At 47.8% G+C, this 14,723-nt stretch overlaps 1 non-coding gene across 1 annotated transcript; it reads right to left on the bottom strand.

The window, feature by feature from the left end:
• Positions 1-996: 996 nt before the first annotated feature.
• On the bottom strand, positions 997-1,134 carry LOC119924299. The gene has a single exon (XR_005449094.1). It is a non-coding gene; the product is annotated as a small nucleolar RNA SNORA7 (small nucleolar RNA).
• Between the last annotated feature and the right edge of the window lie 13,589 nt (positions 1,135-14,723).

Here is a 14,723-nt window from a genome sequence, read left to right as displayed (position 1 = left end):
TCTGTCCCCTCCCACAATACCCCAGCCCATACACTGCATTCCTCTCATGCCACCCTGCCACATTCTTATCTTTCTCACCATCAATCTCTTGCTTTCTCCCTCCCTGGAACACCCTCCACCTTCATATCCGGCAGACCATCACTCTCTGCATCAAGATCTTTATAGAATCACGTCTATTTCAAGAGATATTCCCAGATTATTCTTTAATCTTCCCACTGTATTTCCTCCCCAGTGACCATGGTTACTCTCACACACCACATTGCACTTATGGACACATCTTTATCCTCTCGGGCTTCCTCTTAGTTTTGATTATTTTAATGTCTATCTATCACATTAGATTGTAAGCTCCTTGAAGGAAGAGATTAAAGTCTTCTAACTCTATTGTACTCTCACAAGCATTTAGGACAGTGATCTGTACAGAGTATGTGTCTGGTAAATATCATCCATTGGATGATTGCTGTGGCTATGTCAGTTCCAAGCAATTCTGTGAGGTACACTCTCCCAATTCTCCTCACAACGGATGATGTTGGGCACAGAGAAGGAGGGATGGAGGGGGAGAGAGAGAGAGATATGGTGAGAGAGAGAGAGAGATATGGAGAGACAGAGACTTAACGCTTCTTGTTGACAGAGATTGCATCTGCCACCTCTATTGTATTGAGATTAATTATGGTGTTTGTTAAATGCTTACTATATACCAGGCACTGGACTCAGCTCTAGGGCAGTTATGAATTAATCAGGTTGGACCCAGTCCACGTCCCAAGTAGTACTTTCCTAAAAACTTAGTACAGTGCTCTACACACAGTAGATGCTTAATAAACACCATCGACTGATTGATTGATAGAGACAGAGAGAAAGAGAGAGAGACTGTAGATTGCAATCCACTTGTGGGCAGAGATGTTATCTATTGTAATTAATCACTCAATTAGTTGTCTTGTCTCTCATAATTGTCTCACGACTGTCTCCCGTGCTGCTGCTGCCTAGCACAGGTTAGGTTTTACTTGTAGTAGATTGCCTTCCACTCGCTAGCCACTGCCCAAGCTAGGAATGAAATGGGTAGGCCTCTGCTTGACTCTCCCTCCCGTATCTGAGACTGGTAGAGTACTGGAAACTCTTCAGGTGCGACCCTGAGAGGAGTCTAAATTAATTACCCAATTGTTATTAATTATGGTACTTCAAAAGCTTTAACTATATCCCAAGCACCGTACTAGGTGCTGGGGTAGATACAAGATAATCAGGTCCAATAAGAGGCTCACAGTCTATGTAGGATGGAGAACAAGTATTGAATTCCCGCTTTGTTGATGAAGGAACTGAGGCAACAGAGAAGTTAAGTGACTTGCCCAAGGTCACACAGAAAGTATGTGACAGAGCCAGAATGAGAACCCAGGTCTCTGACTCCCAGGCCTGTGCCCTCTCCACTAGATCATGCCGCTTCTCAAGCAAAGAGAACCCAAAATGAGGGGGCCCATGAAAGAGCTTAAAGAGGATTTGGTGGGATGTAAAGTAAGACCAGGGATAAGGAATTGGAGCAGGAGAGTCCACCCATGGAGGTCTTTAAGGAAGTGGCAGGCTCTGCTTCACTGGAGAAGTAGACACCTTCCTGTCCACAGAGAGATTAGTGGCTGAATTTCTCCTTTCCTCATTAGAACTCCTGATTGGTACCTTCTCTCTCGAAATGGCAGAAAAGAAATGGCCAATCACACAGTAGTGACAGAATTCCTTCTCCTGGATTTCTTGGAGGTTGCTGCCAACTTGTACTTCCCAAGCGCTTAGTACAGTGCTCTGCACACAGTAAGCGCTCAATAAATACGATTGATTGATTGATTGATTGATTGATTGGAGGTCCAAGGGCTGCTGGGAAAGTCCCGTGGATTTACCAGAGTTTCAGGAAAGAGGTTTGAAGTTGGGAAGCCCTGTGGTCTGGTGCAAATGAAGGTACTGGGAATTCCATGCAGAGGAAAGGTGATGAGGTACGAGTCTGAGTGGGGGGAGCTGGAAACGACGTACAGTGAGATGGTGCACTTGGGAGGAATGGAGAATGAAGATAGGAACTCAGTAGGGGAAAATAATGCCTGTCAATCGATCGATCAAATTTATGTGAATTTCGCTTACGATGTAAAGACCTTGGTACTAATCAATCGATCAATCAATTCTATTTATTGAGCGGTTACTGTGTGCAGAGCACTGTACTAAGCGCTTGGGAAGTACAAGTTGGCAACATATAGAGACGGTCCCTACCCAACAGTGGGCTCACAGTCTAGAAGGGGGAGACAGAGAACAAAACAAAACATATTAACAAAATAAAATAAATAGAATAGATATGTACAAGTAAAATAAATAAATAGAGTAATAAATACGTCCAAACATATATACATATATACAGGTGATGTGGGGAAGGGAAGGAGGTAAGGCGGGGGGGAAGCGCTTGGGAGAGTACCATTTATCAATATAACAGGGTTGGTAGCCACATTCCCTGCCCATGATGAGCTTACAGTCTAGAGGGAACTGTCTAAGTTGGATTGCTGCAGTTTTCAGATGGTCCCAAGCCCTGGCATAGGATGAAGTTCCAAACCTCAGAGCTTAACCAGAACGCTATTATTAATCACAGAAAGGGAATGATGATTAATCTGTTGATGTTGTCATAGGAAGGAGTCCCAGAGTGGGAACCACCTGGGACTGCACAGTCATTTCGGATTGTGGAGGCCGGGACCACAGGGAGACCACGATCCCGACCTTCCGAGATTCCCGCACATTCAGCTGTCTCAGCATAGTCCCGGGCCCGTCCTCCCACGGGGAATCCCACAGGAAATAACCGGGCTGTGTTCTGAGGGTCGGCGCAGCTGAGAGGTGTAGCGAGGATCCTGACAGCTCTCACCTCTCAGTCAGACATTACTGTCACTGCCACCAGCGTCCTGGACCGATGAGATAGAGTGAACCTCTCTCTCAGCAGAGTTCTGTGCTCTCCAGCCCAGGACAGGCCCAGTGACTCTGGAGAGGAGCAGGGGAAAGGTGAGGTGTATTTCCCCTTTCCCCTTTCCTCTCCATCCAAACCGCTACCCTGCTTGTTCAATCTCTCATCCTATCCCGACTGGATTACTGCATCAGCTTCCTCTCCTATCTCCCATCCTCCTGTCTCTCCCCACTTCAATCCATACTTCACGCCGTTGCCCGGATAGTCTTTGTGCAGAAACTCTCTTGGCATGTTTCTCCCCTCCTCAAAAATCTCCAGTGGCTACAAATCAACCTACGAATCAGGCAAAAACTCCCCACCCTCGGCTTCAAGGCTCTCCATCACCTCGCCCCCGCTACCTCACCTCACTTCTCTCCTTCTACAGCCCAGCCCGCCCCCTCCGTTCCTCTGCCGCTAATCTCCTCACTGTGCCTCGTTCTCGCCTGTCCCGCCGTCGACCCCCGGCCCACGTCATTCCGCTGGCCTGGAATGCCCTCCCTCCGCACAACCGCCAAGCTAGCTCTCTTCCTCCTTTCAAAGCCTTACTGAGAGCTCACCTCCTCCAGGAGGCCTTCCCAGACTGAGCCCCCTCCTTCCTCTCCCCTTCCTCCCCCTCCCCATCCCCCCGCTTACCTCCTTCCCCTCCCCACAGCACCTGTATATATGTATATATGTTTGTACGTATTTATTACTCCATTTATTTATTTATTTATTTTACTTGTACATATTTATTCTATTTATTTTATTTTGTTAATATGCTTTGTTTTGTTGTCTGTCTCCCCCTTCTAGACTGTGAGCCAGCTGTTGGGTAGGGATTGTCTCTATATGTTGCCAACTTGTACTTCCCAAGCGCTTAGTACAGTGCTCTGCATACAGTAAGGGCTCAATAAATACGATTGAATGAATGAATGAACTGGATGACCAAGGTCCGAGTCACAATTTCTCTAAATTAAAAGCAGTGTCGCTTAGTGGAAAAAGCATGGGCCCGGGAGTCAGGAGGACCCGGGTTCTAATCCCATTTCTGCCACTTATCTGGTTTGTAACAATGGGCAAGCCACTTCACTTTTTTTGGCTCCGATCCGGTCCTCCAGGGATTCCCCTCAGAGCGGCGGCTGCTTTATCTTGGGGAATGGGATCCATTTGGAGAAACATCTCAGTGTCCACGGGAGAACGGAGAGGGGCTGAGGGCTCCTAGATGTCCCTCCTTGGCTGACCGAACCCAGGAATCCGAGGGGAGATAGGGGCCCAGCCCAGCCTGGGAGATGTCGGTGACTTCCAGCCCCACGCTGCTCCGGTGAGTGTGCCCTGTGGTGGGGATTGAGGGGCGAGGAGAGGCCAGCAGCCCGCAATGAGTCTATGGAGAATCTCGCATTCGGCCTCCAGGTTGAAGTTCGGACCAGGGCAGCATTGCAGGCGAGTTTGAAGGAGCAGAAACCAGGGACGACACAGTCGCAGGCACCACAGCACAAGCCACTGGTACTGGAATCACTTCCTCTGCTCAGTTTCTCAGTCGCATGGTCTTTGTACCTGGACCAGCACTCATCTGCTGTTTGTTCTAGGGCACCCCCTCCATCGTCTCACTGACATCATTTCATCGGCCCTCTGTCGGCCTTCTCTCATCCCTCCATCACCGCTCCATCGTCCCTCCATCATCCCTCCATCATCGTTCCATCCCCCTGTATGACTGTCAGCTCGTTGTGGGCAGGGAACGTGTCTACCAACTCTGTTGGATTGTCCTCTCCTTAATGCTTTAGTCCAGTGCTCCGCACACAGTAAACTCTCAGTAAATACCATCGATTAACCATTTCTCCCAGCTCTCTGCCAAGTCAGAGGCGACGTATGTAGTTGGGTTCCCAAGCCAGCCCCTTCCCTGTTTAGCCAGACCTCACTCTGCAGTTCATTTTCCTCATACAGAGACTGATGCAATCGGATTCCCTGGACCTGCAGCTTTGTGTGTGTACGCACGCGTGTGTGTGTGTGTGTGTGCTCAGGGCAGGGTAGGAGAATCAGGGAGCAAATCACAGACTGTAGGTAAGGGGGCAATCTGGTAGGGAATAGTGGGGAATGTTCGCCATCTCTCCCTAGGGAATAGTTTTGGGTGTCAGGGAAGAGCCGAATGAGTGACTATATACGTTTATGGTTGTGTGCGTCTACCAACCTGTTTGTATTTTACTCTCCCAAGTGATTAGCACAGTGCTCTACACACAGTAAGCGCTCGATAAATATGATTGGCTCTGTGTGACTGCCCGTCTTTGGGAGAACCCCGGTCTGTGAGTGAGTGGGAATACACGTGAGGGCATTATGTGTTTGTTTACCTTTGATTTTGGATGTGAGAGTGAATTTGTGTGCTACGGGGTGCCTTGTAGAGTTGGTATATCCTTGTCTTTTTGTCCCCTGGGGGCTCGATAAACACCGTTATTACTATTATCAGCCAGTCACTCAGCTTAGTACAGTGGTCTGCACACACTAAGCTCTCAGTAATTACGATTGAATGAATGAATATTTATTGAGCAAAGAGCAGAGCTCTGTGAGTCGAGCACTGTATTAAGTGTTTGGAAGAGTACAATATAAGAATATGAGACATACCCCATACCCACAACGAACTTACAATCTCTGTACATATCCATAATTTATTTTATTTTAACATCCTTATCCCCCTTTAGACTGTAAGATTGTTGTGGGGAGGGAACATGTCTACCAACTCTGTTACGTTGTATTCTCCCAAGTATTTAGTAGACTGCTCTGCACACAGTAAATGCTCAAAAATATGAATTCTAAATTGCTTGATTGATTGATACTACAACTTCTACTAGGGCTTTTGCTGCTATTACTCCTACTATTACTGTGACTGCTTTCCCCTCTTGTATCTTTGTCATCTTGTTATCCCCACTTGGAAAAATATGGTGTTAATCCTTCTTTGAAATTCCCACCTTGTTACATGGAAGTCTTTTACCAAGTTTCTAGGTCATTTTGCAATGAATAACTCTCTTCCAATATAAAATAAATTGCTCCTCTCATAGAATCACCGGCAAAACTCCTGATGATTTCTTCACCTCATCAAGTTCTTTGTCCTGTGCAGGAAGTCATCATCACCTACCGATGACCAACATTTCCACGGTGAGGGAATTCTTCCTGATGGGTTTCTCTGAGGTCCGGGAGCTGCAGCTGGTCCACGCCGCGCTGTTCCTCCTGGTCTACCTGGCGGCCCTGACATGGAATCTCCTCATCGTTGCCTTCACCGCCCTCAACCGGCACCTCCACACCTCCATGCACTTCTTTCTCAGGCACCTGTCTGTTCTTGAACTCTGCAACATCTTTGCCACCGTCCCCAAGTCCATCCTCAACTCCTGGACCGACTGCAGCTCCATTTCCTTCCTGGAGTGCATCTTGCAAGTGTTTTTCTTACTGCTGTTTGCTTGTGCTGAGCTCTACATCTACATCCTCGACTGTTATGTCGCCATCTGCCTCCCACTGTGCTATGATGTCATCTTGGATTGAGGGACCTGTGAGTAGATGGTAGGCACCTCCTGGCTCAGAGGTGTCATTTCTGCCATCCTACATCCTTCTGCCACCTTCTCGGGTCCTCTGGGAGGGGCCAGTGTGATCTACCACCTCTTCTGTGAGATTCCTCAGGTCATCAGACTCTCCGATTCCAATGGGAAGGTTTGGGAATTTGTAGCAATGATACCTTCAGCAAGCCTGAGCTTGGTCTATTTATTGTCCATCGTTGTCTCCTACATTCACAGCTTCTCGGCTGTGCTGAGGGTGCTGTCCAGAGGGAGCCATTCCAAAGCCTTCTCCACCCGTCTGCCCCACCTCATCGTCACCACTTTATTAATTTCCACCGGTGAGGTGGCCTATCTTAAACCCGTGTCAGACTCCCCCTCGATGATGGACCTGCTGGTGTCCGTGTTCTATGCTATGGTGCCCCCGACCCTGAACCCCCTCTTCTACAGCCTAAGGTACAGGGACATGAAGGCCTCCCTGAGGAGGGACATAGCGTGGAAACAGTTCCCCTAGGAAGAACCTCTTGGGGATTGGGAACAATATCTGACTACTCATGGTATCAGATGTGGCCCTCCAGCCAAGGGAGAGGTATTTAAAAAAATGTTGCTTGTTAAGCGATGACTATGCCAGTCACTCATTCAATCGAATGTATTCAGCGCTTACCATGTGCAGTACACTGTACTAAGTACCCATGAAAGTACAATTTAACAATATAACAGACACATTCCCTGCCTACAGTGAGCCTATTATAGTCTACAAGTTGCCAAGCACTGTTATAAGTGCTGGGATAGACACAAGGTTACCAGGTTGGACACAGTCCCTGGGGGATTTAAATCTGTTCTTCATACTTAAACTGTAGGTCTCCTGTGAGACCTGATTACCTTGTATCTACCCCAATGTTTGGCACATAATAATTCACAAATACCACAATCATTCCTACTACCCCAGTGCTTAGTACAGAGCTTGGCACCTAATAAGCACTTAATAAATACCACAGTTATTACTATTACTAACTCTTTCAATTTTTATAGTATCTGTTACGTGCTTACTTTGTGCCCGCCACTATACTAAGCACTGGGGTAAATACAAGATAATCAGGATGGACACAGTCCGTGTACCACGTGGGGAATCACATCCTTAACCCCCATTTCACAGATAAGGTAACGGAGGCACCAAGTAGTGAATTGACTTGTTTACACAGAGCTGGGATTAGAACGCTGATCCTTCTGATTCCGAGGCCCAGGCTCTGCATTTCTCCCAAGCCCTTGCTCTGTCCCAAGATGTTAGTAAAATGCTCTTCACACAGCAAGCACGCAGTAAATGCTATCGATGGATTACTTGACTGCGGCCTGCTGACGTCTCTCTCTCTCTCTCTCTCTCTCTCTCTCTCTCTCTCTGGACCATCACCACAGGGAGCATTGGGAGAGTCAGAAGCCCGCCCTCACCCAAGCACTGATCAGCACAAACAGCTGGTCTGGGGGCCTCTGTTGAATGGGACAGATGGACATCCACTGCCACAAGACCACCAGGGGAGTTGGGAAGGCTTGGGGAGACAGGCACCTGTAGGTGAGGCCAGACCATGCCGTCTCCACTGCCCACCCCTTGCCATTTTGACTCTAGCCCCAATTTCACCATGGAGGAATGAGATTCCTGCCCTACTGCCATCTGAGCAGCTCTCCAACGCTGGCAGGGAGGAAGAGAGTCCAGAAGCTCTAGGCAGGGGCCAAGGCAGCTCTAAGACACCCACCACGACAACCCAGTAAGCTTCCACTCTCATGCCCAAGTGGTACAACCAAAACTCTCTCATTTTTAAAAGTCCGATTCTGGACACCATTCAGTAGAGTGGATCTGGTCCTGGAAGCCATGTTCTGGACACCATGCCCTAGGGTTCCTGCAGTTCAGGACACAATACTTTAGAATAAATCCAGTTCTGGAAGCAATGCCTTAGAGTGGCTCTGGTTCTGGACACAATTCTCTGAACTGGATCCAGGCCTGGATACAGTGCCGTGGAGTGGCTCTAGATCCAGGCAGAGCCTAAGTGGACTGAGTGGGAAACTTCCCTACAATAAGCGCTGTTCATTCACTCATTCAATCATATTGATTGAGCACTTACTGTGTGCAGATCACTGTACTAAGTGCTTTGGAAGTACAAGTTGGCAACAACACTGTTACCCTCTTCCCATTGTTTCTTTGTCTTGCTTGGGTCCCTTTAACTCCAGAGCATTGAAAGGCCAGAAGCAGTTCCTCCTGGATTGTGCTGAGGAAGCAACCGAGAGTCTAAAACCGCTTGAGCATGCATGGTTGCCCAGGAGGCCTAGTTTGGCAGATCGTCTGGAAATGGTCATGATTCTCAGACCAAATCAGGCTCTTCGGCCCTGCCCTGGACACAGTCCTATTGGCAGAAGTCGCCATTGCCCCGCCCCTTTCCAGGGCTGCTCTCAGTGGACAGGCTGAGGCCAGGTTGGGGCCAGGTTCAGTCCCAGGGGGAGCTTCTCCCAAGCTTAAAATCAATGTTATTTCACAGTCCACAAACCTTAGCTACAGTTGGAAATGATGCACCCCAAACCAACAGACAAGAAAAAAACAAAAGAACACGGCATGGACCGATAATAACCAGTCCTCTCAACGTCAGTGAGTTCATTATGAAATGTATGGTCTTGATCAAGGGCTCACTCTATATTAAGCATTCTGCTTAGCACTGGGATAACCACAAGATCTCCACTGAGACCAGGGAGAGTCCTGTCTATGGCCCTGAGCCTTACTGAAGTCATAGCTTCTCCAAGAGGCCTTCCCTTAAAGCACTCAATTACCTTGCCCCTTTATACGTCACCTGCTGCTCTATCATAACCCAGCCCACACACGTTTCTACTCTATGCCAGCCGGTTCACTATACCTCAGTCTCGTCTATCTCACCACTGATCTCTCACCCATGTCCTGCCTCTGGGCTGCAATGCCCTCCCTCTTCATATCCGACAGATGATTTCTCTTCCCAGCTTCAAAGTCTTATTAAAGCCATATCTTCTCCAAGAGACGTTCACTGACTTAGCCCTCATTTCCTCTTTTCCCACTCCCTTTTGCGTAACCCTGACTTGTTCCCTATAACTGCCCCCACCCCCTCCCAGCCCCACTGCACTAATGTCCATATCCATAATTTATGTATTTTCATTAATATGTATCCACTGTGGCCAGGAAAAGTGTCTGTCATATTGTTGTATTGTACTCTGCCAAACAGTACAGTGCCCTGCATACAGTAAGCGCTCAATAAATATGATTAATTGATTGATTGATTAGGCGTGGACCATCAGACAGAATGAGGAAATTCTCTCCTAATGTCAATTGGTCTCCAGCCAGAAACCCAGAGTTTCTTTCATGGACCAATCAATCGATCAGTCAATGGTATTTGTTGAGAATTTACAGGGTGCAGAGCACTGTAATAAGCACTTGGGAGAATACAATACAACAGAATTCTCAGAAACATTCCCTACCCACAACAAGCTGACAGTCTAGAAGGGGTAATGGACAATAATAGAAATAAATAAATTACATATATGTACATTAAGCTCTGGTGGGCTAAGGGGGGGTGAATAAAGGGTTCAAATCCAAGTACAAAATCAATCAATCAGTGTGGGTTTTGTATGGCATTTGTTAAGCATTCACTATGTGTCAGTCAGTGTTCTAAGCGCTGAGATAGATGAAAGTTTATCGGGTTGGACACAGTCCCTGTTCCATGTGGGGTTTACAGAGTAGTGGGAGGGAAGGAGAATTTAATCCCTATTTTTCAGATGAGCTAAGTAAGGCACGGAGAGGTTAAATGACTTGTTCATGGTCAAACAGCAAGCAATTCCCAGAGCTGGGATTAGAACCCAGGTCCTCTGACTCTCAGGCCTAGGCTCTTTCCATTAGGCCATGCTGCTTCTATTTTTTGAGTGCTTACGGTGTGTAGAGAGCTGTAATAAGCACTTGAGAGAATACAGTTTAACAGTGTTGCTAGACATGTTCCCTGCCTACATTGAGCTTAAGGTCTAGAGGGAAGTTAGAAATGGAGCAGTCCCTCAAGATGATTAGATCTACTTCACGTGCACACTAGAAATGAGAGAAGCTGCGTGTCCTGGTGGAAAGAGACCGGGCCTGGGAATCAGAGGACCTGGGTTGTAATCCCAGTTCCACCATTTGTCTCCATTGTAACCTTGGGCAAATCACTTCAATTCTCTGGGCCTCAGTTTCCTCATCTGGAAAATGAAGACTCACTACCTGTTCTCCCTTCCCCTCACACTCTGAGCCTCAAGTGGGACAGGTACTATGTCTGGCCTGGTTATCTTGTAGTTATCCAAGTGCTTAGTATTGTGGCGGCCATAAACTGCCACGGTTATTTTGTTGAGGTAAGGTGAAATAAAATGACTTGAAAATTAATAATAGTAACTGTGGTGTTTTTAAGCACTTTACTATGTTCCCAGTATTGAACTACGCACCGGGGTAGATGCAATACAAGCAGGTCAAACACAGTCCCTGTCCCACATTGGGCTCAGAGTGTGAGGGGGAGGGAGAATAGGTAGTGAGTCCCCATTTTCCATATGAGGAAACTGAGGCCCAGAGAAGTGAAGTGCTTTGTCCATGACCACACAGCAGATAAGTGGCAGAGTCAGGATTGGAAACCAGGTCTGATTAGCTTGTATCTACCTCAGTGCTTAGTACAGTGTCTGGCACATCATAACTGCTTAACAAATACCTTTAAAAAATGGCAAAGCCGGTATTCATTCATTCATTCATTCAATCAATCGTATATATTGAGCGCTTATTGTGTGCAGAGCACTGTACTAAGCGCTTGGGAAGTGCAAGTGGGTACCATATAGAGACGATCCCTTCCCAACAACGGGCTCATAGTCTAGAAGGGGGAGACAGACAACAAAACAAAACATGTAGACAGGTGTCAAAATAGAACAAACAGAATTAAAGCTATACGCACATGACTAACAAAATAAATGGTAACTATGTACAAGTAATAAATAGAGTAATAAATCTGTACAAATATATATACAGGAGCTGTGGAGAGGGGAAGGCTTTAGGGCGGGGGGAATGGGGAGGAGGAGAGGAAAAAGGGAGCTCAGTCTGGGAAGGCCTCCTGGAAGAGGTGAGCTCTCAGTACGGCTTTGAAGAGATGAAGAGAGCTAGCTTGGCGCATGTGTGGAGGGAGGGCATTCCAGGCCAGGGGAAGGACGGGGGCCGGGGGTCGACTGCAGGACAGACGAGAACGAGATGCAGTGAGGAGGTTAGCGACAGAGGAGCAGAGGGTGCGGGCTGGGCTGGAGAAGGAGAGAAGGGAGGTGAGGTAGGAGGGGGCGAGGTGATGGAGAGACTTGAAGCCAAGAGTGAGGAGTTTTTGCCTGATTCGTAGGTTGACAGGCAGCCACTGGAGATTTTTGAGGAGGAGAGTAACATGCACATAGCGTATCTGCACAAAAATAATCCGGGCAGCAGAATGAAGTATAGACTGAAGTGGGGAGAGGCAGGAAGATGGGAGATCAGAGAGGAGGTTGATGTAGTAATCCAATCAGAATAGGATGAGAGATTGAACCAGCAAGGTAGCGGTTTGGAAGGAGAGGAAAGGGCAGATATTGGCAGTGTTGCAGAGTTGAGAATGGCAGGTTTTGGTGACAGATTGGATGTGTGGGGTGAACGAAAGAGCAGAGTCGAAGATGACACCAAGGTTGCGGGCTTGTGAGATGGGAAGGATGGTAGTGCCGTCTACAGTGACGGGCAAGTCAGGGAGAAGGCAGGGTTTGGGAGGAAAGATGAGTTCAGTCTTAGACATATTGAGTTTTAGATGGCGGGAGGACATCCAGATGGAGATGTCCTGAAGGCAGGAGGAGACACGAGCCTGGAGGGAGGGAAAGAGAGCAGGGGCAGAGATGTAGATTTGGGTGTCATCAGCGTAGAGATGAGCGTTGAAGCCGTGGGAGCGAATGAGTTCACCAAGGGAGTGAGTGTAGATAGAGAACAGAAGGGGACCAAGACCTGACCCTTGAGGAACCCCTACAGTAAGAGGATGAGAGGGGGAGGAGGAGCTCGCAAAGGAGACGGAGAATGAACTGCCGGAGAGATAAAATGAGAACGAGGAGAGGACGGAGTCTGTGAAGCCAAGTTTGGATAGCGTGTTGAGGAGAAGAGGGTGGTCCACAGTGTCGAAGACAGCTGAGAGGTCGAGGAGGATTAGGATAGAGTTGGAGCCCTTGGATCTGGCAAGAAGGAGGTCATTGGTGATCTTTGAGAGGGCAGTTTCGGTGGAGTGTAGGGGACGGAAGCCATATTGGAGGGGTCAAGGAGAGAGTTGGCGTTGTGGAATTCGAGGCAGCAGGTGTAGCCGACTCGTTCTAGAAGTTTGGAAAGGAAGACTAAGAGGGAGATAGGGCGATAATTAGAAGGGGAGGTGGGGTCAAGGGAGGGTTTGTTTAGTGTGGGGAAGACGTGGGTATGTTTGAAGGCAGAGGGGAAAGAACTAGTGGAGAGTGAGCGTTTGAAGATGGAAATGAAGGAGGGGAGGAGGGAAGGGGCGAGAGATTTGATAAGATGAGAGGGAATGGGGTCTGAAGCACAGGTGGATGGAGTAGTACATGGGAGGAGGGAGGAGATCTCATCTGACGATACTGCTGAGAAGGATGGGAGAGTACAGGAAAGGGTTGAGAGCGGCGGGGGTTGGAGAAGGGGGTGAAGTGACTTTGGCGAGCTCCGACGTGATGGAGGTTATTTTATTGAAGAAGTAGGAGGCCAGATCGTTGGGGGTGAGGGATGGAGAAGGGGGAGAAACAGAGGGCCTGAGAAGGGAGTTAAATGTACGGAAGAGCTGACGGGAATGATGGGCATGGGTGCCAATAAGGGAGGAGAAATAGTTTTTCCTGGCAGAGGAGAGGGCAGGGTTAAGGCAGGAAACGAAAAACTTGAAATGAACAAGGTTGGCTTGGTGTTTAGACTTTCGCCAGCAGCGTTTATCAGCTCGAGCATTAGAGCGAAGGAGGCAGACAGTGGGAATGATCCAAGGCCCCCAGGTCCTCTGACTCCCAGGCCTGGGCTCTGTTACTAGACCACGTGACTTCTCTTGCAGTTTCCATAGACTGTGAGAGCATCCTGCTCGATTGTGTGACCTTCATCATGCCAAACAGACAGCATTCACTCTCGCTCACCTCCTCCCAGAGCTGGCTGATTTTAACCTCATCATCATCATCAATCGTATTTATTGAGCGCTTGCTATGTGCAGAGCACTGTACTAAGCGCTTGGGAAGTACAAATTGGCAACATATAGAGACAGTCCCTACCCAACAGTGGGCTCACAGTCTAAAAGGGGGAGACAGAGAACAAAACCAAACATACTAACAAAATCAAATAAATAGAATAGATATGTACAAATAAATTAAATAAATAAACAAATAGAGTAAAAAAATATGTACAAATATATATACATATATACAGGTGCTGTGGGGAAGGGAGGGAGGTAAGATGGGGGGATGGAGAGGGGGGCGAGGGGGAGAGGAAGGAAGGGGCTTGACCGATTCCAGCCCAGAACCCAGGCCAGGACCATTAACACCAACCTCAGAGGACAAAGGGTGGCACATCTTCATCATCAAATGCCAACGAGTCGTTTCCCGATTCATAGCGACTCAATAGATATGTTTTCTCCAGAACGTCACATCTTCATTATATCTGTAGTCATACTGGTATGTCTTTCCGTAGAGTTTTCTTGGTAAAAATATGGAAATGGTTTAACAATGCCTTCTTCCACATAGTAAAAATTTGAGTCTCTTTGACTCTTTCCCATGCCGCTGCCGCTCAGCACAGGTGAATCAACTTTGTCTGATGCTTCAGCTTTAACCTTCCCATTTTGGATAACCCTAGCGACAGAGTATCTCTCAATGGCATAGTTCTAAGCACATCGGTAGAATGCAAAAGGCTCCGAGTTGGCTGACTGGAATGGAAATATCCCTGGGTTGTGCCTGGATTCTTATTTGCTGTTGTGGCTGTGCTGGCATGCCCATCTCCCTCCTATCTCCCCCATGATGACAGGAAGTTTTCTGCAATCAGCCATTGCCTTAACTACTGCATCAGTCGTCCACTGACCTCCCAGCCTCCTGTCTCTCCCCACTCCAGTCCGTATTTCATTTGTTCAGTCGGTGTCTTCCCAATCCTCAAGAACCCGCAGGGGTTGCCCATCCACCTCCGCATCAAACACTAACTCCTTACCATATGGCTTGAAAGCACTTAATCACCTTGCCCACTCCTA

Source organism: Tachyglossus aculeatus, unplaced genomic scaffold, assembly GCF_015852505.1.
Source record: "Tachyglossus aculeatus isolate mTacAcu1 unplaced genomic scaffold, mTacAcu1.pri scaffold_92_arrow_ctg1, whole genome shotgun sequence".
In the NCBI taxonomy this organism is placed as follows: domain Eukaryota; kingdom Metazoa; phylum Chordata; class Mammalia; order Monotremata; family Tachyglossidae; genus Tachyglossus; species Tachyglossus aculeatus.
The sequence above is the reverse complement of the archived record's forward strand: the minus strand, read 5'-3'. Positions and strand labels throughout refer to the sequence as shown.